The sequence below is a fragment of the Leucoraja erinacea genome, unplaced genomic scaffold (genome assembly GCF_028641065.1).
Source record: "Leucoraja erinacea ecotype New England unplaced genomic scaffold, Leri_hhj_1 Leri_56S, whole genome shotgun sequence".
In the NCBI taxonomy this organism is placed as follows: domain Eukaryota; kingdom Metazoa; phylum Chordata; class Chondrichthyes; order Rajiformes; family Rajidae; genus Leucoraja; species Leucoraja erinaceus.
Window position 1 is genome coordinate 529,146 of NW_026576476.1, and position 26,190 is coordinate 555,335.

The following is a 26,190-nucleotide window of genomic DNA, read 5'->3' on the forward strand; positions in this document are numbered from 1 at the left end:
TCGTAACTCCGCTGGATCCAGGTGAACTTGACATTCGTGGGTTGTGAAACGACACAAAAAATAAACCACAATGTCAAAGTCATGCAATGTAGCTAGCAAGAGTTTGTTATTTCTAACTGAAACAGGAGTTAGTAAAATTAATTGTTTTAATAGCACACATTCTTGTTCTTGCTGTACCATTAATCTTTACTGTACCATTCTACAGTTTTTTTTTAAATTGCTGTTTTTTTCCCTTTTTCCTTCCACCCACAATATATATAAAAGAATATGTCATTCTGTTCCATTCTGTTTGTAGTTTGTTTATTTGTTTTTTGCACAAAAGTCCGCGAGCATTGCCACTTTTCATTTCACTGCACATCTCGTATGTGTATGTGACGAATACACTTGACTTGACTTGACTTGACCTGGATTTGCTTCCGTTGTGTCTAACATAAAAAAATTACTCTGGATTGGGCAGCACAGTGGCGCAGCGGTAGAGTTGCTGCCTTACAATGCTTACAAGCACCAGAGACCCGGGTTCGATCCTGGTCACGGGTGCTGTCTGTCCAGCGTGGAAACAGGCCCTTCAGCCCAACTTGCCCACACCGGCCAACATGTCTCAGCTACACTAGTCTCACCTGTCCGCGTTTGGTCCATAGCCCTCCAAACCTGTCCTATCCATGTACCTCCAGGCCAGCGGATGAAGCTGTTGTTGCGGGAGCTCCGGAAAACCAGGTCACCAACCTGTGACCTGCGAGCTCCCGACGATGTCTCCGAAGTTGGGTCACCGCCGCCGGAAGGCCGCCACAGACACGAGGCCGCCAGCTCCGCCATTAGGCCTCAGTGCAGACGGAGACGGGGAATACGACAAGAAAATGTTGTATCCCCCCCGAAGGAAGAGACTAAAAACATGTTTCTCCCCCCGCCCCCCCCCCCCCCACACATACACAACCTAATAAATTAAAATGAACTAAAACAGGACCCTCTAGTCCTGGCAACATCCTTGTCTGAAGAAAGATCTCGACGAATATTAAGAATAAGGGGTAAGCCATTTAGAACGGAGATGAGGAAAAACTTTTTCACACAGAGAGTTGTGAGTCTGTGGAATTCTCTGCCTCAGAGGCTGAGGTGGAGGCTGGTTCTCTGGCTGCTTTCACAAGAGAGTTAGATAGAGCTCTTAGGAATAGCGGAGTTAAGGGATATGAAGAGAAGGCAGGAACTGGGTACTGATTAGGGATGTTCAGCCATGATCACATTGAATGGCGGTGCTTGCTCAAAGGGCCAAATGGCCTCCTCCTGCACCTGTTGTCTACTGTCTATTGGCCAGAAACGTCACCCATTCCTTCTCTCCAGAGATGTTGCCTGTCCCGCTGAGTTACTCCAGCATTTTGTTTCCATCTTTGGTTTGAACCAGCATCTGCAGTTCCTTCATACACACATATAACCATATAACCATATAACAATTACAGCACGGAAACAGGCCATCTCGGCCCTACAAGTCCGTGCTGAACAGCTTTTTACCCCTTAGTCCCATCTGCCTGCACTCATACCATAACCCTCCATTCCCTTCTCATCCATATGCCTATCCAATTTATTTTTAAATGATACCAATGAACCTGCCTCCACAACTTCCACTGGAAGCTCATTCCACACCGCTACCACTCTCTGAGTAAAGAAGTTCCCCCTCATATCAGCCCTAAACTTCTGTCCCTTCATTCTGAAGTCATGTCCTCTTGTTTGAATCTTCCCTATTCTCAAAGGGAAAAGCTTGTCCACATCAACTCTGTCTATCCCTCTCATCATTTTAAAGACCTCTATCAAGTCCCCCCTTAACCTTCTGCGCTCCAGAGAATAAAGACCTAACTTATTCATCCTATCTCTATAATAAATCTTCGCAAATCTATCTCTGCTCCCTTTCCAGCTTGCCAACATCTTCCCTGTGACATCTCCTGAAAAAATGAGCAGAATCAAAATAGTTGCATTGAATCAACGTTTGGAAAGTCTAAGTAAAACTCCAGGCACAAGAAAGTGAATGTAAACACTAAACAGGATTGACTGAGGGTTTGGACACATGGGGGGAACTGGGTCTGGTATCCAGACTCTGTGACCACAGTACAATCAAAATAAATTGTCCTCCTTTTAAATGGCTGTCCCTCCACAATGGCTTTATTCAACCTTTGCTTCACTTTCCAACATAATTCATTTCATTATGCTACTGCTCCCTAGTGAGCTTGAATAGTTTTCACAGCAGTAAGTTGTTTAAAGGAAACAACTGCAGAACGTGGTGGCAGCAACCACACTTTAGCATTAACCCCTGCTTTATAACATTGGGATCAAGCTCTTTTTGGGAAGGAGTTAGAGCCTCTCTCCATCCCAAAAAGTTGTGAACCTTGCCCTGTCCCATCAGGGGTACCGACCTCATTTATAACAAGAGGAATCGAATACAGGAGCAAAGAGGTCCTTCTGCAGTTGTAAAGAGCCCTAGTGAGACCACACCTGGAGTATTGTGTACAGTTTTGGTCTCCGAATTTGAGGAAGGACATTCTTGCTATTGAGGGAGTGCAGCGTAGGTTTACAAGGTTAATTCCCGGGATGGCGGGACTGTCATATTCTGAGAGAATGGAGCAGCTGGGCTTGTACACTCTGGAGTTTAGAAGGATGAGAGGGTATATCTCATTGAAGCATATAAGATTGTTAAAGGTTTGGACACGCTGGAGGCAGGAAACATGTTCACGATATTGGGGGAGTCCAGAACCAGGGACCACAGTTTAAGAATAAGGGGTAAGCCATTTAGAACAGAGATGAGGAAACGCTTTTTCTCACAGAGAGTTGTGAGTCTGTGGAATTCTTTGCCTCAGAGGGCAGTGGAGGTAGGTTCTCTGGATGCTTTCAAGAAAGAGCTAGATAGGGCTCTTAAAGATAGCGGAGTCAGGGGATATGGGGAAAAGGCAGGAACGGGGTACTGATTGGGAATGATCAGCCATGATCACATTGAATGGCGGTGCTGGCTTGAAGGGCCGAATGGCCTACTCCTGCACCTATTGTCTATTGTCTATTGACAGACAGACAGACAGACAGACAGACAGACAGACAGACAGACAGACAGACAGATAGTTCCAACTTCCTTTCAAAAGCAATTGTTGAATTTAATTTCATCAACTGATTTGAAATTCAATAATAGAGCAAAAATAAATAATTCTGGTAATTGTCCCATATTTTATAACTCTTTTTTTTTCCTGATCCAGATTGAAAAGATAAATCTCTCTGTTGTGTTACTTATGTTGCCATTGTGTTGAGCAGTTGTAGTGTAGGAAGGTGCCAAATGTAGTGTCTGATCACCTTATGTTTTGCAGGTGTGAGCTGCTCATGGTTATAAAATACAGAATAGCAGAGTCCAGGAACTGGTCCATTAGCCCACAATCTCTGTGCCAAATATGGTGTCAAGGTTAATTTAGCTCTTCTGCCTGCATGTGATGCATACCTATCCATTCCCAGCATATCCATGTGCCTATCTAAAAGCCTCCAAAACACCACTGTGGTATCTGCCTTCACCACCACCCCTAGCAGCACATTCCAGGCATCCACCAACCTCTTTGTAAAACAAATCCGTGCATCTCCTTTAAAGTTAACCCCTCTCACCTTAAAGCTGTGTCCTCGAATAGTTATCATTTCCACCCTCAAAAAAATTGTCTAATAATTTACCCCATGCTATGCTTGTTTGTGAATCTGTGGAATTCCCTGCCACAGAGGGCAGTGGAGTGCAAATCACTGGATGGATTTAAGAGAGAGTTAGATAGAGATCTAGGGGCTAGTGGAGTCAAGGGATATGGGGAGAAGGCAGGCACGGGTTATTGATAGGGGACGGTCAGCCATGATCACAATGAATGGCGGTGCTGGCTCAAAGGGCCGAATGGCCTCCTCCTGCACCTATTTTCTATATAAAAGGCAGTGGAGGCCAATTCACTGGATGTTTTCAAGAGAGAGTTAAGGGCCTGTCCCACTTAGGCGATTTTCTCGGTGATAGCGGAAAAATAGGCTGTGGCCACATGGTCACGGCATGACGCGGGGTGATGCCTGTATTGTGAGCGGTCTCCTCAAGTGTCGTTACTTATTTCTTGTCGCCGCTGAATTTTGAAATGTTCGACAATGGGCTTGTCGTTGCTTGACGTTGCCTGTCTTCTCCTGTCGTAGGTGCCGTCGTATGTTGTCGCCCAGGATGACGGCAGGTGACGTTGGTTGTCGCCGGGTCATGACCTCGGTGAATTCCATTGGCGACACAACCTACATCATCCTACAGCAACCGGCAACAGTTCCGGCATCAAGACAACTTCAGTTGTCTTCATTTGTTGCCGACATGGTCGTAGCTTGTCGTAGCTTGACATCGACTTAGGGGGTAGCTTGTCGCGTACATTGTCATGGGGTGGTTGCATTTCCGGCATCACGCCGCGACTGTGACTGTCACCACAGTTGCCTAAAAAAATCACCTAAGTGGGACAGGCCCTTTAACCATATAACAATTACAGCACGGAAACAGGCCATCTCGGCCCTTCTAGTCCGTGGCGAACACTTACTCTCACCTAGTCCCATATACCTGCACTCAGACCATAACCCTCCATTCCTTTCCCGTCCATATACATTTCCAATTTATTTTTAAATGACAAATGATAAAATCGAACCTGCCTCCTTTAGAGTTAGCTCTTTGGGCTAAAGGAATCAAGGGATATGGGGGGAAAAGTCAGAACGGGGTACTGATTTTAGATGATCAGCCATGATCAAATTGAATGACGGTGCTGGCTCGAAGGGCCGAATGGCCCACTCCTGCACCTATTTTTCTATGTTTCTATTTTTTTCTTAATTTTATATACTTCGGTAAGTTATCTTTGTTAGGAGTAAGTAATGTCTCCTTAAGCTAATACTCTCTGTCAGGCAGCATTCTGGTAAAAAAAACCCACTTCTGGCACCCTCTTTAAAGCCTCCATATCCTTCCTATAGTGGGGGCGACCAGAAATGAACACAATCCCCTCCAAATGTGGCATAACCAAAGTGTTTTAATAGCTCAGCTGTCTCATCCATCCCTTCACCCCGTGTGGGAAGGAATGCTGTATTTAAACCGAAGATAGACACAAAATGTTGGAGTAACTCAGCGGGACAGGCAGCATCTGTGGAGAGAAGGAATGGGTCGACTGTGCATTTGAGTCGACTTTGCATTTCAGACTCGACTTTGGGTCGAGACCCTTCTTCAATCTCCAGACTTCAGTCTCCAGTCTGAACAAGGGTCTCGACTCAAAGCGTCACCCATTCCCGCTGAGTTACTCCTGCAATTGGCGTCTAATCTGTTGAACTTGTATGTAGGTTGATTGTTAGATGGAACGAGAGATATGGAAGGGTACACAAGGGCATGTAAGGTGTGAAAAACACAGAAGAAAGCAACTTTGGGAAGTTTGAAGAAGTTCCCCTCCTCCCCCCGCCAAGAGTTCTTCACCACCCTCTCTCGTTGCTACCCCCTCTGTGATTCCTCCTGCTCTCCGGCGCTTTGTACACTTCCATGTCTGTCCTTTCCCTCTCCCCTGACTCTCAGTCTGAAGAAATGGTCTCGACCCGAAACTCCACCCATCCCTTCTCTCCAAGAGGTGCTGCCTGACCCACTGATAGATAGATAGATAGATAGATAGATAGATAGATAGATAGATAGATAGATAGATAGATAGATGAATAGATAGATAGATAGATAGATAGATAGATAGATAGATAGATAGATAGATAGATAGATAGATAGATAGATAGATAGATAGATAGATAGATAGATAGACTCCAGGCAGCCTGTCTCTTCGGTGTAAACTAGCATCGGCAGTTGCTTCCTAGTCCTACCCACTCTACCTAACGAATGTTAACCCGAGGCGAGTTGCCCGCTTTGCTCCACGGGGCTCATCTGTGTGAGTGAGTGCAAAGATCTTATCTTTGAGTGAGTGTGTGAGTGTGTGTGTCTCCTCCCACACTACAGGGAGGTCTGTCCGTGTAATATAACGCTGCCTCGCCCCCTCCCCTTCTGCAGCGAGCGACCAATTCTTCCCCTCGAGCCAACCCAGACCGGAGAGTGTATGCACACACACAGCTCCAGCCTCCTCTCCCTCCCCTTGTCTAACAGCCTCCCCGAACCCTCTGTTTCCACTCTGTCTTGCAAAGGGAGCGACTCAGATGCACAGAAACCGTTTGACATATCACCCTGTCTCTAACTTAAAAAGCGATTTGGATCTCCCAGCTGCCGCGTGTCTCTCTCTCCCTTCCTCGCTGTTTCACACTGCAGTTACTATTTGCCACATCCAACTCCTGACAAAGCAACCGGTGAAACTCCAAGGAAAGTTGCTGAAGCTAGTCCCCGGGCAATGTGATCAGTCAACGCAGCCTCTCTCTGTTCTGCTACTATGAGGGAAACAAGGAAGGAGCCTGTGTCCCAGTCGAGGTGGTTTTCTTGAAAATTAGAGCCTGCCCTGCAGTTCGTTTCGCCGCTTGAATCTAAAACGGGGGCGGCGAAGTTGTGTGTGTGCACCCAGGCATATCCAGCGCTGCTCGACATCCGAGAAGTTAATGATTCTCTTTCATCTGTATACAAAAACCATTGACTCCGAACTGACCCAGTCGCATCTTTGCACACAACTGCAGGCTACCATCCACAGCGAAACACAAGGTAAATCACGCCTCTGTTTTATTCCGCTGTTTATTTAAGCGTTGCTATGTTGAAAAATCACTTCTCAAATAATACCATTTCAAACTATTTTAAATTGGGTTTCCTTTTCCATGTTGACCTATAACTGTGCTGCATATTAGTGTATTGTTAGTATATTAGTGTAGAACATAACTTTTCAAAAATATCGAGTTTATTTATTGAGTTTCAGAAGGAACTGCAGATGCTGGAAAATCAAAGGTAGACAGAAATGCTGGAGAAATTATAGTTGAAATGCTTCCGTCCACACTCTGACCTATCGATCTTTTACCATCTATCATCGTTACTTTTGTGCATATCTTCCATTCATTGTTCTTTACCTCCGAACATCACCGACCATATCTCTCCCTTGGTAGACAACGGTGCTGGAGAAACTCAGCGGGTGCAGCTGCATCTAAGGAGCGAAGGAAATAGGCAACGTTTCGGTATTCAGACTGATCCATTTCCCCGTCTCCAACGAACCCCCTCCTAGTGGACCCCCCTCATGGCCTTCCGGCTTTAGATCCTCAAGGTATATATTTCGGTTCCCTTATCCCTAACTAGTCTGATGAAGGGTCTCGACCCGAAACGTCACCCATTCCTTCTCTCCAGAGATGCTGCGTGTCCCGCTGAGTTAACTCCAGCTTGTTGTGTCAATCTCCGATCTGTAGCACATTATGTTGCATATTAACGTGGCCACAACTTTGCAAACTGCTGAGGTGTTTATTTTTTTTAATCCTGTGTTTATATTTTGACCGATCGATCTATAACTATGTTTAAGAAGGAACTGCAGATGCTGGAGAATCGAAGGTTACACAAAAATGCTGGAGAAACTCAGCGGGTGCAGCAGCATCTATGGAGCGAAGGAAACGTTTCCTTCGCTCCATAGATGCTGCTGCATCCGATCTATAACTATGTTGCAGATTGACGTGGCGGTGGAAAATAACTTTTGAAACAATTTAAGTGTTTTTTTTAAAACATGTTTTCATTTAAAATTTGACATATGGACCAATAACTACGTTATATATTAGCATGAACATAACTTTTATTATTTATAATGCTGCCGTTTACATTCAACATTTTTGAACGATCGGTATATAACCAGGTCGCATACTAATGATCCAAACATTGCAAACCATTTTTTAATATTTAAAATGCCCGTGTTTACATTCTGATCTATATATGTATAATTAAGTGGTATATTGGGAACATAATACTATTTCAAATTATTGTGCTTTTTTTTCTTTTAAAATGATTTTGATTACGATTTGACCTATCTAGTTATAATAAGATATTAAGCGTATATTAGATTATAATCTATTCTGAAGAAGGGTCTCGACCCGGAATGTCACACATTCCTTCTCCCCAGAGATGCTGCCTGTCCCGCTGAGTTACTCCAGCATTTTGTGTCTACCTTCGGGTTAAGACAGCATCTATCCGTGCAGTTCGTTCCTACACATATGTAGAACTGCGATGTATATTAGCGAGAATAAAAGGCTTGGAATCTCTGCTGCAATGTAGCGGACAATGCATATATCTTGCTAACACAAGAGCACCGTGCGAACCCATTGGATGGCAGGAGAAAGGGGCTGGGAATTTCACACGTTCCCCAGGGGGAGGGAAGCGATTTCTTCTCTAATGAAGTGTGCGTGTGTGAGAATGGGAATCATCTGCCTTCGACGGACTGGGGTGGAAACAAAACAGCGCCCAGTACACATCGGCAACTTAGGTCTCTGAACATTGCAACTGCACGCTGAAACAGATATTGTTGCAGAAGAACCCATATCCCAGCTGAATGTATGTCCTGAACTTTGCCGTGCCTCGCTCACTCGCCATGTAAAACCCCCTTTTCACGGTGCGACTTGACGCAAGAGGTAACCAGAGTTTGACATCGTGGGAACCTCGTGCGGTAACAATACGGCATTCGTGGACCACCGTGGCGCTAACGGCAGGTAATCGTGTAACTTGGGTACTCGGGAGAAAATTCAAACATGTTTGAATTTGTCCAAGAGTGACTTGTACACTTGTGGTTGAGCATTGCAACATTTTATGAACGAAGTGTCCCGTGCGATATCCGTAGTAACTCTTGCGGTCACCGTGGGAACTCCTGCCAACGGTGAACCCGGAGGTTGGATAGAGTGAATCCAGCCAGTTTGCTATTTACATACAAATCTAATAAAACTAGCTAAGCATTTCATTAATGTCAGTGTGTCTCTTTTTGTCTGAAAGCAGTTTCTAACTGGAGGAACTCCGCGGGCCAGGCATCTATGGAACGAAGGAAATAGACAACGTTTCGGCCCCGCTGCACCCGCTGAGTTTCTCCAGCATTCGCGTGTGTGGGTGGGAGTTGGGGTGAGGGGTGGGGGGGGGGGGGAGAGACATAAGGCAGCCTGAAGAATGGGTCGCTGTCCATTTCTCTCCGTAGATGCTGCCTGGCCCGCGGAGTTCATCCATTCATGCCTGTGTGAGAGAGAGGGAGGGAGAGAGAGAGAGAGAGAGAGAGAGAGAGAGGCAGTCCTGGTCAGTCCTTTGAAGATAGACACCAGTTGCTTGGAGCAACTCAGCGGGACAGGCAGCATCTCTGGAGAGAAGGAACGGGTGGCGTTTCGGGCTGAAAGTTTCTTCAGACTGAAAGTTTCACCTCTCAGTAGATCATAAAATAACACAATCATCATTATCAATGTGAGACACAGTCTTTATTCATATTTGACAAAATAAAAAGACGACTTCTTGCACATATTGAGAGAAGGTGCATCACACCAAACAACATTTGTCTAAAAAAGCACAGATTATTCTTCAGCTCATTAAAGAGCTCGGGTGAAAAAAAACAATATAGTGTATGACAACAAAGTAACATCATTTGTGCCACGTGATTAACTACACTACAGTCCACGATGTTCATTCGGGAAAGATCGGGAGACGGACAAGTCACTCGCACAAATGACAGAAATGCCGAGTACCGTGGGAACTCTTTATCTACCTCCCGTTATATCGTGTGATATCGTGCTAGACCACGACCACTCCACTCTGGCTACATCTTGCGTCAAGTCGCCCCGTGAAAACGAGCCATAACCGTGCTTGCTCCAGTGTTCAGTTTCAGTTTAGTTCATCGTCTCGAGTATCCAGGTACAGTGAAAAGTGTTTTTTTTTTGTTGTTGTTGCGTGCTAACCTGTCAGCAGAAGGACAATACATGATTACAACCAAGCCATTCACAGTGCACAGATACATGGTAAGGGAATAACTTTTCGTGCAAGGTAAAACCCCTGTCCCACGGTACGCGTTCATTCCAAGAGCTCTCCCGAGTTTGCCCTGATTCGAACGCGGAGAGTCCACTCGTCGGTACTCGGGGCTCTCGTGGAAATTTTTCATCATGTTGAAAAATCTTCACGCGTCTTCCCGTGCTTACCTGCCGTTAGCCAGTCTTCCCGAGTACCTGCTGTTGGCGTTACGAGCCGCTAAGTGACGTCCCCGAGCTCCGACGAACCCGCTACGTTCATTCTCCGTGCTTACCACGAGTTTGATTTTTTTTTAAACTCGGGAGAGCTCTTGGAATGAACTCGCACTGTGGGACAAGGCTTTAATTAAAAGCCAGTAAAGTCCGAACAAAGATAGTTTGAGTGCCACAAATGAGGTAGATAGTAGCTCAGGACTGCTCTCTAGTTGTTGGTAGGATGATTCAGTTGCCTGATAACAGCTGGGAAGAAACTGTCCCTGAATCTGGAGGTGTGCGTTTTCACACTTCTGTACCTTTTGCCCGATGTGAGAGGGGAGAAGAGGGAGTGGCCGGGGTGCGACTGGTCCTTGATGATGCTGCTGGCCTTGCCGAGGCAGCGTGAGGTGTAGATGGAGTCAATGGCAGGGAGTAGACAAGGTGTTTAAGAAGGAACTGCAGATGCTGGAAAATCGAAGGTAGACAAAAATGCTGGAGAAACTCAGCGGGTGCGGCAGCATCTATGGAGCGAAGGAAATAGGCAACGTTTCGTCCCGAAACGTTGCCTATTTCCTTCGCTCCATAGATGCTGCTGCACCCGCTGTGTTTCTCCAGCATTTTTGTCTACCTTCAATGGAAGGGAGGTTGGTTTGTGTGATGGTCTGGGCTGCGTCCACAATGCTCTGCAATTTTCTGCGGTCTTGGATGGAGCTGTTCCCAAACCGAGCTGTGGTGCAGTTGCTGTATTCAAATATCCATGTGGGCCACATATATTTGTACATAGATTTAATGTGAAGCATTTGTATGAGAGTGTCCTGGCAGGCAGATGAAGCACTCTACAAACCACCTAAGAAGGATATGCAATCAACATGGAATTGAGCAGAGTAGTGAAAAATATTCAGAGGAGTAGAGTGTAAGAATATTAGGTTTAAACACCTTTCAGCCCCTTATTATTAAGGGATTGGACACGCCAGAGGCAGGAAACATGTTCCCGATGTTGGGGGAGTCCAGAACCAGGGGCCACAGTTTAAGAATAAACGGTAGGCCATTTAGAACGGAGACGAGGAAAAACGTTTTCACCCAGAGAGTTGTGAATCTGTGGAATTCTCTGCCTCAGAAGACAGTGGAGGCCGATTCTCTGGATGCTTTCAAGAGAGAGTTAGATAGAGCTCTTAAAGATAGCGGAGTCAAGGGATATGGGGAGAAGGCAGGAACGGGGTACTGATTGTGGATGATCAGCCATGATCACGGTGAATGGTGGTGCTGGCTCGAAGGGTCGAATGGCCTCCTCCTGCACCTATTGTCTATTGGAATCAAGGATAATCAGCATAATCGAAGATGTCACGCCCCGGCCACTCCCTCTTCTTCCCTCTCCCATCAAGCAAAAGGTATAGAAGTATGAAAATGCTCATCTCCAGATTCAAGGACAGCTTCTTCCCAGCTGTAATCAGGCAACTAAATCATCCCACCGCAACTAGAGTCTTGAACTACTAACTACCTCATCTGTGAGTGTCGGACTATCTTTGATCAGACTTTACTGCCTTTATCTTGCACTATCTAAAGTTATTCCCTTATTATTTATCTGTACACTGTAAATGGCTCGATTGTAATCATGTATTGGCTTTCCGCTGACTGGCACACAACAAAACCTCTGTACATGTGAAAATAAACTAAACTAAAATCAGCCACACTAAACTAAACTAAACATTGCTACTTTTTATAGATTGGGAGGTCATGTTGCAGTTGAATGAGGCTGCAGTTAGAGTATAGAAACATAGAAACATAGAAAATAGCTGCAGGAGTAGGCCATTCGGCCCTTCGTGCCTGCACCGCCATTCGATATGATCATGGCTGATCATCCAAATCAATATCCCATACCTGCCTTCTCTACATACCCCCTGATCTCTTTAGCCACAAGGGCCACATCTAACTCCCTCTTAAATCCAGCCAATGAACTGGCCTCAACTACCTTCTGTGGCCTCAACTACCTTCTGAGAATTCCAGAGATTCACCACTCTCTGTGTGAAAAATGTTTTTCTCATCTCGGTCCTTAAAGATTTCCCCCTTATCCTTAAACTGTGACACCTTGTTCTGGACTTCCCCAACAATCTTCCTGCATCTAGCCTGTCCAACCCCTTAAGAATGTTGTAAGTTTCTATAAGTAATTTCACTATGGTAACGAGTTACTATGCTAATTGGGGAAGTCCAGACCCCTTGTTCTGGACTTCCCCAACATCGGGAACAATTTTCCTACATCTAGCCTGTCCAACCACTTAAGAATTTTGTAAGTTTCTATAAGATCCCCCCTTAATCTTCTAAATTCCGTATCAGTTCTGTGCCACCATATTATGGGACTATCCTTTGCTGGCTTTATCTTACACTAAGCGCTTATTTCCTTAACATGTATCTATACACTGTAAATGGAATGATTGTAATCATTTATTGCCTTTCCGCTGACTGGTTAGCACGCAATAAAAGCTTTTCGCTGTACCTCAGTACACGTGACAATAAACTAAACGGAAACTGAACTGTAACCCGCCCTTGGTACAAGTGTCTCAAAATGCAACACTCTCTCAGTTTGTGTAGGAAAGGAACTACAGGTGCTGGTTAACACTGAAGATGGTATACATGTATAGTCTGTTCTCCGACTGGATAGCACACAAACATAGGCTTTTCACTGCATAGGATGGAACTGCAGATGCTGGTTTACACCCAAGATTGACACAAAATGCTGGAGTAACTCTGCGGGACAGGCAGCATCTCGCGATAGAAAGAGTAGGTGGTGTTTCGTGACGAGACTCTTATTCTCCGCACAGGGTCACAATGTGGGAAAAAAACCCATATTGTTATATCTGGGTCTGGTGATTAGAGAGTGGAGCAACCAGTCAGTAATTTCAGTGGTGGACAGAGACCTCTAAAAAGCATGCCCTCTAAATAGGCACAAGGTGCTGGAGCAACTCAACGGGTCAGGCAGAATCTCTGAAGAGAAGGAATGGGCGACTTTTTTTGGGTCGACAATAGACAATAGGTGCAGGAGTAGGCCATTCGGCCCTTCGAGCCAGCACCGCCATTCAATGTGATCATGGCTGATCATCCCCAATCAGTACCCCATTCCTGCCTTCATCCCATATCCCCTGACTCCGCTATTTTTAAGAGCACTATCTAGCTCTCTCTTGAAAGCATCCAGAGAACCTGCCTCCACCACCCTCTGAGACAGAGAATTCCACAGACTCACCACTCCCTGTGAGAAAAAGCGTTTCCTCGTCTCCGTTCTAAATGGCTTACTCCTTATTCTTAAACTGTGGCCCCTGGTTCTGGACTCCCCCAACATCGGAAACATGTTTCCTGCCTCTAGCATGTCCAAGCCCTTAACAATCTTATATGTTTAAATGAGATACCCTCTCATCCTTCTAAACTCTAGAGTGTACAAGCCCAGCTGCTCCATTCTCTCAGCATATGACAGTCCTGCCATCCCTCCCTCAATAGCAAGAATGTCCTTCCTCAAATTAGGGGACCAAAACTGCACACAATACTCCATGTGTGGTCTCACTAGGGCCCTGTACAACTGCAGAAGGACCCTTCTTCAGATTCTTGACCCAAAATGTCATCTCTCCAGAGATGCTGCCTGACCCACTGAGTTGCTCCAGCTTTTTGTGTCTATCTTCTGTTTAAACCAGCATCTGCAGTTAGTTTCTATATAATTAAGAATGAGTCACAACTCGGCCATTCCCTCTTCCTCCCTCTCCCATTGGGCAAAAGGTATAGAAGTGTGAAAATGCACACCTCCAGATTCAGGGACTGTTTTCTCAGGTGTTACCAGGTAACTGTACCATCCTAGCTGTACCAACAACTAGAGAGCAGTCTTACATCGGGGAGCCTTGGACTATCTTTGATCGGAGTTGACTTCATCTTGCACTAAACCCATGTATCTGTATACTGTGGGTGGTTGGATTGTAATCATGTATTGTCTTTCCACTGACTGGTTAGCATGCAATAAAAGTTTCTCACTCTTCCTCAAAATTCAAACTCATCTCCCGAGAAAAAGGATGGGTGATTTTTCAGGCCAGGACCCTTCTGTAAGTAACTTGAAACATAGAAACATAGAAATTAGGAGCAGGAGTAGGCCATTCGGCCCTTCGAGCCTGCACCGCCATTCAATATGATCATGGCTGATCATCCAACTCAGTATCCCGTACCTGCTTCTCTCCAAACCCTCTGATCCCCTTAGCCACAAGGGCCACATCTAACTCCCTCGTAAATATAGCCAATGAACTGGCCTCGACTACCCTCTGCGGCAGAGAGTTCCAAGGATTCACCACTCTCTGTGTGAAAAAAGTTCTTCTCATCTCGGTTTTAAAGGATTTCCCCCTTATCCTTAAGCTATCACCCCTTGTCCTGGACTTCCCCAACATCGGGAACAATCTTCCTGCATCTAGCCTGTCCAACCCCTTAAGAATGTTGTAAGTTTCTATAAGATCCCCTCTCAATCTCCTAAATTCTAGAGAGTATAAACCAAGTCTATCCAGTCTTTCTTCATAAGACAGTCCTGACATCCCAGGAATCAGTCTGGTGAACCTTCCCTGCACTCCCTCTATGGCAATAATGTCCTTCCTCAGATTTGGAGATTTGAAGTAGGGTCCCAACCCAAAATGATACCCATGCTGCCTGAACTGCTGATTTACTGTCGGACTTTGTGTCAATCTTTGGCATAAACCAGCATCCGCACTTCCTTGCCTCTGTCTTCTAAAGACATAGCCTTTCAATTCATGGCTGAAGGCAGTGGAACTGACGGTAGGAGTGGATAAACCATAATAAAAATGAACTGCAGATGCTAGTTTATACTAGAGATAGACACAAAGTGCTGGGTTAACTCAGCAGGTCAGGCAGCATCTCTGGAGAACGTGGATCGGTGATGTTTCAGATCGGGACCCTACTTTCTTGACTCTGAAGAAGGGTCTCGACCCAAAACATCACCTCTTCTTTTTTTCCAGAGATGCTGCCTGTCCTGCTGAGTTAATCCAGTTCGAAATGTCACTTTGATGTTTAAGTTTATTGCTGTCACATGTACAGTGATAAGCTCTGTTTTGCATCGATATCGATATGCCATTTATTGTCACTATACATGTACAGTGAAACTGAAAGCTGCTCGTACTCAGTGCATACATACAATTTAACACAAAAAACAAGAAACAGAAAAAAACAAAAAACAGAAGGAGATGGGGGGTGGGATAGGTGCACAATTTCTGCGGCGCTACATACATATATACATATATACAGATGGAAGTCCGTGGTGTTGGGCAGTGAAGTCAGTGCATGTGTGAATTAGAATTAAGAGTAGTTATAATTCTCGGAAAGCAACTATTTCTGAGTCTATTTGTCCTGGATTTGATGCACTATAGCGCCTTCCAGAGGGCAGCAGGTCGAACAGTCCAAACGCAGGATGGGAGCTGTCTTTGATGATCTTCTTTGCCCTGCTAAGGCAGCGGGAGGTGTAGATGTCCATCAGGGAGGGGAGAGGGCAGCCAATGATCCTCTGCGCTGTCCTATTTACCCTCTGAAGCCTCTCCATGCAATCCATCAGATCAGATATACCATACCTGTGTACAATCAGTTCAAACTCAAGTACAGTAGGCAGAGCAGAGGGGGAGATACAGAGTGCAGAATATAGTTCTCAGCATTGTAGCACATCAGTTCCATAGACAATGCCCAATGTCCTCAAAGTGCTGGAGATGAGTTGAACAGTACATGCCAAAATATATTTCTTATCCTATTCAGACTAAACACTTAAAAAAGGCTTCTCGCGGAGTTTTGTTAAAATTGTTTCCATTTGACCTACTTTAAAACCATCTTTTTAAATAGTTTGTATTGTCAATTGAACAGTTTCTTCCAGTTCTTTCACTGGGAATATGAGCTGCACCTGTACCTCATCCAAGTCATGCTGGTGGCATTGAGCTTGACTTTGGTCCATGTCCCTCTGAGCCCTCTCTGTCCATGTATGTTTCCGAATGTCTTTTAAATGTTCTTTTAAATGTCTTTTAAATGTTCCAGTATCCACCTCCTCTGGCAGCTCATTCTATTTTCCCACCACTCTATGGAATGGAATATCATATAACATTGTAGTTATATAGGGCTCTGGTGAGACCACACTGGAGTATTGCGTACAGTTTTGGTCTCCTAATTTGAGGAATGACATCCTTGTGATTGAGGCAGTGCAGCGTAGGTTCACGAGATTGTTCCCTGGGATGGCGGGACTGTCATATGAGGAAAGATTGAAAAGACTAGGCTTGTATTCACTGGAGTTTAGAAGGATGAGGGGGTATATCTTATCGAAACATATCAAATTATAAAAGGTCTGGACAAGCTAGATGCAGGAAAAATGTTCCCAATGTTGGGCCGAGTCCAGAACCAGGGGCACACAGTCTTAGAATAAAGGGGAGGCCATTTAAGACTGAGGTGAGAAAAAACTTTTTCACCCAGAGAGTTGTGAATTTATGGAATTCCCTGCCACAGAGGGCAGTGGAGGCCAAGTCACTGGATGGATTTAAGAGATAGTTAGATAGAGCTCTAGGGGCTAGTGGAATCAAGGGATATGGGGAGAAGGCAGGTTTGGGTTATTGGTTGGGGACGATCAGCCATGATCACAATGAATGGCGGTGCTGGCTCGAAGGGCCGAATGGCCTCCTCCTGCACCTATTTTCTATGTTTCTACGTGTGACAAGGTTTCTTCTCAGCTTCTGCGATGTGCGCTTCTTTTCAGCCGCACCCGCTCCCGTGGTGATCTTGTTTCGCCAAGTTGGGCGGTCCAGCGCAAACGACTCCCGAGTATTGAGATCGATGTTAAGGTCTTTGAGGGACACATTGAGGCAGTCTTTGAAGTGTTTCTTCTGCCCTCCCCCAACTGAGCGCTTGCCTGACACAGTTCTCCGTACAACAGCTGTTTTGGCAGCCGATGACAATCTGGCATTCGGATGACATGGCCAGCCCACCTGCCTTGGGCTTTCCGAAGGAGGGTGCAGACCAAATAGGATCTTCCGTTGCAAGGTTTCCATGTCCGGGATTTTGTCCTGCCACCTAATCAAAGTCAAAGTCAAAGTAGCCTTTATTGTCATTCAGACCTTGCGGTCTGAACTAAATTTCATTGCCTTGCAGTCATAGATATAGTAAAAATGACAAAACACACAATAAACACAGTTTAACATCCAGCACTAAGTTCACCAGGCACCTCCTCACTGTGATGGAAGGCAAAAGTCTTAAGTCTTTGTCGCTTCCCTTCTTATTCTCCCTCTGTGCGGAGGCGATCCAGGCTTCAGATGTTGTGATCCCGCTGGGTGATGGTAAGTAATGTCAGTCCCGCGGCTGAATCAGAGCTCCGCGAACGGGCCGGTTCAGCTCCGCGGCCCGGGGTGGTCGAAGCTGCCGAAGCTGCTGCTCTCCAGTCCAACGGACGCAGCTGTTGTTGTGGGAGCTCCGGAAAACAGGTCACCAACCTGTGACCTGCGAGCTCCCGACACTGTCGTCCACTGGGCCCACGGCCAAATTTACGAGGTCGGGTCGCCGCTGCCCCAGCTCCGAGGTCGGGTCGCTACTGCCGCCGGAACACCGCAGCTCCGGAGTCGGACCGCTGCCGCTGGAACGCTGCCCCAGCTCCGATGTCGCCAGCCTCGGTGCAGGCGGAGACGGGAGAGAACAGAATCAGTAATTACATATTGGTGGGAGAAAAAACAGCAATTTTAAAAAGACACCACACAACAGTAGAATGGTACTGTAAGTTAGTCCCTGGTGAGATAGGAGTTTACAGTCCTAATGGCCTCTGGGAAGAAACTCCTCCTCATCCTCTCCGTTCTCACCGCATGGCAACGGAGGCATTTGCCTGACCGTAGCAGCTGGAACAGTCCGTTGCAGGGGTGGAAGGGGTCCCCCATAATGTTGCTGGCTCTGGATTTGCACCTCCTGGTGTATAGTTCCTGCAGGGGGGGGCGAGTGTAGTTCCCATAGTGCGTTCGGCTGAACGCATTACTCTCTGCAGAGCCTTCTTGTCCTGGGCAGAGCAATTCCCAAACCAGGTTGTGATGTTTCCAGACAAGATGCTTTCCACCGCCGCTGAGTAGAAGCACTGGAGGATCCTCAGAGACACTCTGGATTTCCTCAATTGCCTGAGGTGGTAAAGGCGCTGCCTTGCCTTACTCACAAAAGCTGCAGCGTGCGATGTCTATGTCAGATCCTCAGAGATGTGGACTCCCAGGTATTTAAAGCAGCTCACTCTATCCACAGTATCCCCATTTATCTTCAGTGGTGTGTATGTCCTCGGATGATGTGCCCTCCTAAAGTCTACGATCATCTCCTTAGTTTTTTTGACATTCAAGAGGAGGCTGTTGTACGTAAGGTCATCGGGACAAAGGGTGTGATGCACAGAGCAGCTCAATCCATGTGGAGGACATAGCTACTTCCGGCATATACTGTATCTTTTTACTCGTTAAAACTGCCGAAATTGTCATTTTTTTGCACAGTAAATAAATGTGGAAATCGGTGTAAACCTGAGAGACATTGATCCTACTTCAGAATTCCAAAAGTGAGGAGAAATAGAGAAGCGAGAGGTGAAGGGACAACAACAGCTAAAGAGGTTGGCGAACATTGGCCGTGCAGATATCGAGATTGAAAATATTGACAATTATCATTTGCTCACTGCATTTCATCAACAGTAAGGCATTATTTGTGTTTTTTCTTGATTCCTTTGGTATCCAAAAAGTTTCAGAAGTGATAAATCTGGCGTGATAAAATGTTAAAATCGCCCATGGTTCTGAAGTGGGTTTTTACATGCAAAAAGAAAATGCTTCTGAAGCTAAATTTATCATTTAAAAAAATCTCCAGACTTACGAGCGGTGTGTGGAAAAGTAAGTTTTCTATCATTTTGCTATAGATGTATGTTTTGGCAAATAATAAAATGCCCTGACAGCTTAAATACCCATTCCCTTTCAAAGATATTGGCAATTTGCTGAAGTTGATTATGTCCAATTAACAGCTGACAATTATGCCATTCCTTGACTTGCATCTGAGTAAAATGTAATTCAAAACCCACGTATGGTTTGTGATTTTTTTTTTTAATGATAAAATTTGCTTCAGAAGCGTTTCATTTTACATGTAAAAACCCACTTGAGAACCATGGGCGATTTAAAAATTTTACAGCCAGATGAACACTTCTGCAACTTTTTAGATACCAAAGGAATTAAGAAAAAAAACCAAACAATGCCTTAAGGGCCTGTCCCACCAGCATGCGATTGCATGCATCTAGTGCGACCAAACGTGGTGGCTTGAGGCGTACGGCCTCGCGGGGCCGGTCCCACTTCCAACCGCGGCGCCGTCTGGAGTTGTGCGGGGCTGGTCCCGACATCATAGTCACCAATCAGCTGGGCAGGAGGTGGGCCGAATGAATTTGGACGTCGCACGGCGTTGGGCGGTTACGTCATCGCGCAACGGCATGCTGGGCGATGACATCATCACGCAACGCCACGCGCTAGGCGTACACCGTCAAGACGCTGCATACGGCGTCAAGATGCTGCGTACGGCGTCGAGACGCTACGTACGGCCTCAATGCGGCTGCGGGCCGGTAGGCCGTTGCCGTGCGGGATTTTTGGACAGTGTCAGTTTTTCGGAGCCCCACGCGATGTCGGGACCAGCTCCGCACAACTCCATACGGCTCCAGCGATCGAAGTGGGACCGGCCCCGCGAGGCCATACGGCTCAAGCGACCACGTTAGGTCGAGCTCGCCACATGCACTCGCATGCCCGTGGGACAGGCTCTTAACTGTTGATTAAATGCAGTGAGCAAACAAGATAATTTTCAATATTTTCAATCTTGATATCTGCACGGCCAATGTTTGCCAACCACTTTAGCTGTTGTTGTCCCTTTCATTTGTCGCTTCTCTCTACCATCATTTCTCCTCACTTTTTGAATTCTGAAGTAGGATAAATGTCTCTCAGGCTTACCACAATTTCCATAATTATTTACAGCGCAAAAATTGACTATTTTGGCGTTTTTTTAACAAGTCCATTACATTGGAAGCCATACCTTGAAGCATAAGTCTGAAGAAGGGTTTTGTCCCAAAACGTTGCCTGTTTCCTTCGCTCCATAGATGCTGCTGCACCCGCTGAGTTTCTCCAGCACTTTTGTCTACATTGGAAGCCATGGTCTGCAGTTCATCGCGTGTATTCCAGTTGGCGTAGTGTGGCAACAGTACGGGCCACGGGTCGTGACCTCGACTGCGTGCAACCTCCCTATAAGAAGTCTCTGATGTCGGTCTCCTACACCTTTGTAACAGCCGGCAGGCACCTGAGGTTGAATCACCCAGCCTTCAGTCCTGTACTTGATGTGTATTCCATCCCGACAGTCACAGAAAGCATCAGTCAGCATGATGGAGGAGACCATGCTAAAGAGCGTAGGGGCAAGAACACAGCCTTGCTTCACGCCTTCAGGTAGAAGGTACAGGAGCCTGAAGACTGCAATGACCAGGTTCAGGAATAGCTACTTCCCCACAGCCATCAAGCTATTAAACCTGGCTTGGACAAAACTCTGAACATTAATAGCCCATTATCTGTTATTTGCACTATATCAGTTTATTTATTCATGTGTGTATATATTTATATAATAATAATAATAATAATAATAATAATAATAATAATAATAATAATAATAATAATAATAATAATAAATTTTATTTATTGGGCGCCTTTCAGACATCTCAAGGGCACCTTATATAGATTAACAGGAATATAAACATATAATCAGAAAATAAATAATAAAGACATCACAGAAACACAAATTAAAAACAGAACACTGATCTGTTCTGTAGTCAATGGCTCGTATGTTCTGTTGTGCTGAAGCAAAGCAAGAATTTCATTGTCCTATCAGGGACACATGACAATAAACTCTCTTGAATCTTGAATCTTCAACTTGAAATTGTCACTAGGAAGGCTTCCGACTCGTCTTCATCATCCAATCCTTTCACCATCGTGCCGTGGTGGAACTGCCGGACAATCATGATGAACCTGCTGGGACAGGCAAACTTCTCCGTTGTCTTCCACAAGACATCTCTGCTGACCGTATCGAAGGCCTGGGTAAGAAGATCAAAGGTCACAAAGAGGTCACTGTGCTGCTCTTGGCATTTTGGTCCTGGATCTGACGTGCAGCAAATATCATGTCTACAGAGGGAGAAGAGGAGGGAAGACACTGCAGACCAAAGACTTTTGCCTCCATCACAGTGAGGAGATGCTGGGTGGACTCACTGTGGTGGATGTTAATATGTGTTTATTGGTGTTTTATTGTATTGTATTATATGTATGACTGCTGCAATTTCGTTCAGACTTCGGTCTGAATGACAATAAAAGGCTATCTATCTATCTATCTATCTATCTATCTATCTATCTATCTATCTATCTATCTATCTATCTATCTATCTATCTATCTATCTATCTATCTATCTATCTATCTATCTATCTATCTATCTAATCCACGCTCTGCCAGGAAGCCGCGCTGGCTCTCTGGGAGAAGACCCACCTCGAGGTGTGTTGGAGAAGGGGTAACATGAGGGGCAACTTCTTTACTCAGAGGGTGGTAGCTATGTGGAATGAGCTTCCAGTGGAAGCGGTGGAGGCAGTTTCTTCTTCTTCTTGCGTATGGCGTGCACAGCCTAAAGTTGTAGAATTAGGGACAATTCTAAATTCTTACACTAGAAAATTAGTTTAGTTTAGTTTACAACTACATCACGGAAACTGGCCCCCAGGCCCACCGTGTTCATGCCAACCAACAATCGCAGGCACTACCCTACACACGAGAGAGACAATTTTCAATTTTACCGAAGCCAATTAACCTACAAACCTGTATGTCTTTGGAGTGTTGGAGGAAACTGAACGTCTCAGAGATAAAACCCACGCAGGTCACGAGGAGAACGTACAAACTCCGTACAGAGAGCACCCGTAGACAGGATCGAACCCGGGTCTCCGGCGCTGCAGGGCAGCAACTCTACCGATGTGCTACTGTGCTGCCCATTGATCTAAAGTCTTCACTCAGATACTAATTGTTGCATATTCGAGTGTTTATTTTCTGTTTATAGATGCAGTATATCAACTACTATCATTCCCTGCTATCCGTTTTACAGCGCTGTGTTATAAGCATTGGAAAAGCATTGGATTCACAGAAACCAATGCATGGGTTGTGCCAGTCTGAAGAAGGGTCTCGAACCAAAACATCACCAATTCCTTTTCTCCAGAGATCTTGTCTGGCCGTCTGAGCAACTCCAGCATTTTGTGTCTACCTGCAGCTCCTTCCTTCACAACAGTATATCTTTCACTCAGATTTTTTCTTTTGCATTATCTAATGTTCTTATGTGTACAATATGTTACTGTCAATGTAAGAACGGCATGGTGGTGCAGCAATAGAGTTGCTGCCTTACAGCGACAGAGACCCCCCCCCCGGGTTCGATCCCGACTACGGGTGCTGTCTGTACGGAGTTTGTACGTTCTCCCCGTGACCTGCGTGGGTTTTCTCCGAGATCTTCGGGTCCTCCCACACTCCAAAGACACGCAGGTTTGTGGGTTAATTGACTTGGTATAAGTGTAAAATTGTCCCTAGTGTGTGTAGGATAGTGTTAGTGTGCGGGGATCGCTGGTCGGCACGGACTCGGTGGGCCGAAGGGCCTGTTTCCATGCTGTATCTCCAAACTAAACTAAATTAAACTAAAGAGATAATGTTGCAACACTCTATTCTGTATATCGGTTATCATAAGATCATAGGAGTAGAAATCGACCATTCAAGTCTACCCCACCATTTTATCATGGCTGATCTATCTCTCCCTCCCAAACCCATTCTCCTGCCTTCTCCCCGTAACCTCTGATATCGTACTGTATCTATCTCTGCCGTAAAAATATCCACAGATTCCACAAGAGGCTGGTTTGGGACCTACAACGATGAACGTAATGGATGATGCTGGTGCCAAACATGTCAACTGTAGCCAGGATATGCCCTTGCCCCCATCAATCATTGGCAGAGGAACCATTTATGAAAAGCAGCTGGTCCACCGACCCGTCAAACTTGTTTAAACAACTTGGAAAAATCTACAGCTGATAGACACAAGGTGCTGAAGTAACTCAACGGGTCAGGCAGCATCTCTGGAGAAAAGGAAATAGGTGAAGGTGGAGTAACTCAGTGTAGTTACTCCATTCTGGAGTATGGTGTACAATTCTGGTCGCCTAATTATAGGAAGGATGTCAACAAAATAGAGAGAGCACAGAGGAGATTTACTAGAATGTTGCCTGGGTTTCAACAACTAAGTTACAGAGAAAGGTTGAACAAGTTAGGGCTTTATTCTCTGGAGCGCAGAAGGTTAAGGGGGGACTTGATAGAGGTTTTTAAAATGATGAGAGGGATAGACAGAGTTGACATGGAAAAGCTTTTCCCACTGAGAGTAGGGAAGATTCAAACAAGGGGGCATGACTTGAGAATTAAGGGACTGAAGTTTAGGGGTAACATGAGGGGGAACTTCTTTACTCAGAGAGTGGTGGCTGTGTGGAATGAGCTTCCAGTGAAGGTGGTGGAGGCAGGTTCGTTTTTGTCATTTAAAAATAAATTGGATAGTTATATGGACGGGAAGGGAATGGAAGGTTATGGTCTGAGCGCAGGTATATGGGACTAGGGGAGAATATGTGTTCGGCACGGACTAGAAGGGTCGAGATGGCCTGTTTCCGTGCTGTAATTGTTATATGGTTATATGGTAGTTATAGCTGAAGTAATTCAATGGGCCAGGCAGCATCTCTGGAGAAAAGGAAATAGCTGGAGATTCAAGATTCAAGATTCAAGAGAGTTTATTGTCATGTGTCCCAGATAGGACAATGGAATTGTTGCTTTGCTTCAGCACAACAGGACATAGAACAGGTGGAGCAACTCAGTGTAGTTACTGTATAGCTGGAGTAACTCAGTGGATCAGGCATCATCTCTGGAGAAAAGGAATTGGTGACGTTTTGGGTCGGGCCCCTTCTTCAGTGTAAGGAGAGTGCATCTTCGGTGATACAGCGCGGAAACAAGCCTTTCGGCCCACCAAGTCCGCGCCGACCAGCGATCGCTGCACACTAACACCATCCTACACACACTAGGGAGAATTTACAATTATACCAAGCCAATTGCCCTACAAACCTGGGCGTGTTTGGAGTGTGGAGGAAACCGTAAAGCACCTGGAGAAAACCCACGCAGGTCGCGGGGGGAATGGACAAACTCCGTACAGACAGCACCCGTAGTCGGGATCGGACCTGGGTCTCTGGCGCTGTGAGGCAGCGACTCTACCACTGTGCCACCGTGCTACCCTTGCATTTCCTTCCTACACGTCCCGAAAAAACGACCTTAATTTTCCATGGAAACTTGCATCTATCTTTTTTGAGCCAGTTTTGGTTTTCATTGGGATAGTTGCTGTGGATACGTGACGGAGTGAGGTCAAACGTCAATTGAAGGAACAGCACCTCATATTTAGCTTGGGCAACTTACAACGCAACAGTATGAATATTGAGTGTTTAAGAAGGAACTGCAGATGCTGGAGAATCGAAGGTACACAAAAAAGCTGGATAAACTCAGCGGGTGCAGCAGCATCTATGGAGCGAAGGAAATAGGCAACGTTTCGGGCCGAAACCCTTCTTCAGACTGATCGGGGGTGGGGGTGGGCGGGGACAAGAAAGGAAAAAGGAGGAGGGGCCCGAAGGCTGGGGGATGGGAGGAGACAGCAAGGATTAACAAAATTGGGAGAATTCGATGTTCATGCCCCCAGGATGCAGACTCCCCAAGCAGAATATGGGGAGTATGAGGTGCTGTTCCTCCAATTTCCGGTGCTGCTCGCTGTGGCCATGGAGGAGACCCAGGACAGAGAGGTCGGAGACGGAGTGGGAGGGGGAGTTGAAGTGCTGAGCCACCGGGAGGTCAGCTTGGTTATTGCGGACCGAGAGGAGGTGTTCGGCGAAACGATCGCCCAACCTCCGCTTGGTCTCACCGATATAGATCTGCTGACATCTAGAGCAGCGGACGCAATTGATGAGGTTGGAAGAGATGCAGGTAAACCTCGGTCGCACCTGGAACGATTGCTTGGGTCCTTGAACGGAGTCGAGGGGGGAAGTAAAGGGACAAGTGTTGCATCTCTTGCGGTTGAATATTGACTTCCTTAACTTCAAGTAATGCCCCTGTCCCATTTCGTAAACCTGAACGGAAACCTCTGGAGACTTTGCGCCCCACCCAAGGTTTCCGTGCGGTTCTCGGAGGTTTTTGTCGGTCTCCCTACCTGCTTCCACAACCTGCAACCTCTGGCAACCACCTGCAACCTCCGGGAACCGCACAGAAACCTTGGGTGGGGCGCAAAGTCTCCAGAGGTTTCCATTCAGATTTCCTAAGTGGGACAGGGGCATTAGCCTTACCTACCGTCCCCTCTCTCCGTCCCTCCCCCACCCTAGTTCTCTGGCTAATTTGACTGTCCTCCTGATTACATTTTACTTTGTATGCTTCGTGGTCACCTTCCCCAAGCCAACAATTATCTATTCTACATTTTTTGAGAATTTGTTCCTCTTTGATCTCTCGTTTTCACACATTACCCTTCCATATCTCTTGTTTCCCTCTTCCTTGATTCTCAGTCTGCAGAAGTGTCTCAATCCAAAACGTCACCTATTCCTATCAATAGACAATAGACAATAGACAATAGGTGCAGGAGTAGGCCATTCAGCCCTTCGAGCCAGCACCGCCATTCAACGTGATCATGGCTGATCATCCCCAATCAGTACCCCGTTCCTGCCTTCTCCCCATATCCCCTGACTCCGCTATCTTTAAGAGCCCTATCTAGCTCTCCCTTAAAAGCATCCAGAGAACCGCCCTCCACCGCCCTCTGAGGCAGAGAATGCCACAGACTCACAACTGTCTATGTGAGAAAAAGTGTTTCCCCGTCTCCGTTCTAAATGGCTTACTCCTTATTCTTAAACTGTGGCCCGTGGTTCTGGACTCCCCCAACATCGGGAACATGTTTCCTGCCTCTAGCGTGTCCAAACCCTTAACAATCTTATATGT

At 45.9% G+C, this 26,190-nt stretch overlaps 1 protein-coding gene across 1 annotated transcript in view; it reads left to right on the forward strand.

Moving 5' to 3' along the window:
* Positions 1-5,975: 5,975 nt before the first annotated feature.
* LOC129694181 (matrix-remodeling-associated protein 5-like) overlaps positions 5,976-26,190 on the forward strand; it is a 68,895-nt gene continuing 48,680 nt past the window's right edge. The window contains 1 exon segment of the mRNA XM_055630899.1: positions 5,976-6,664. The gene's annotated coding sequence lies outside the window, so the exon portion shown is untranslated.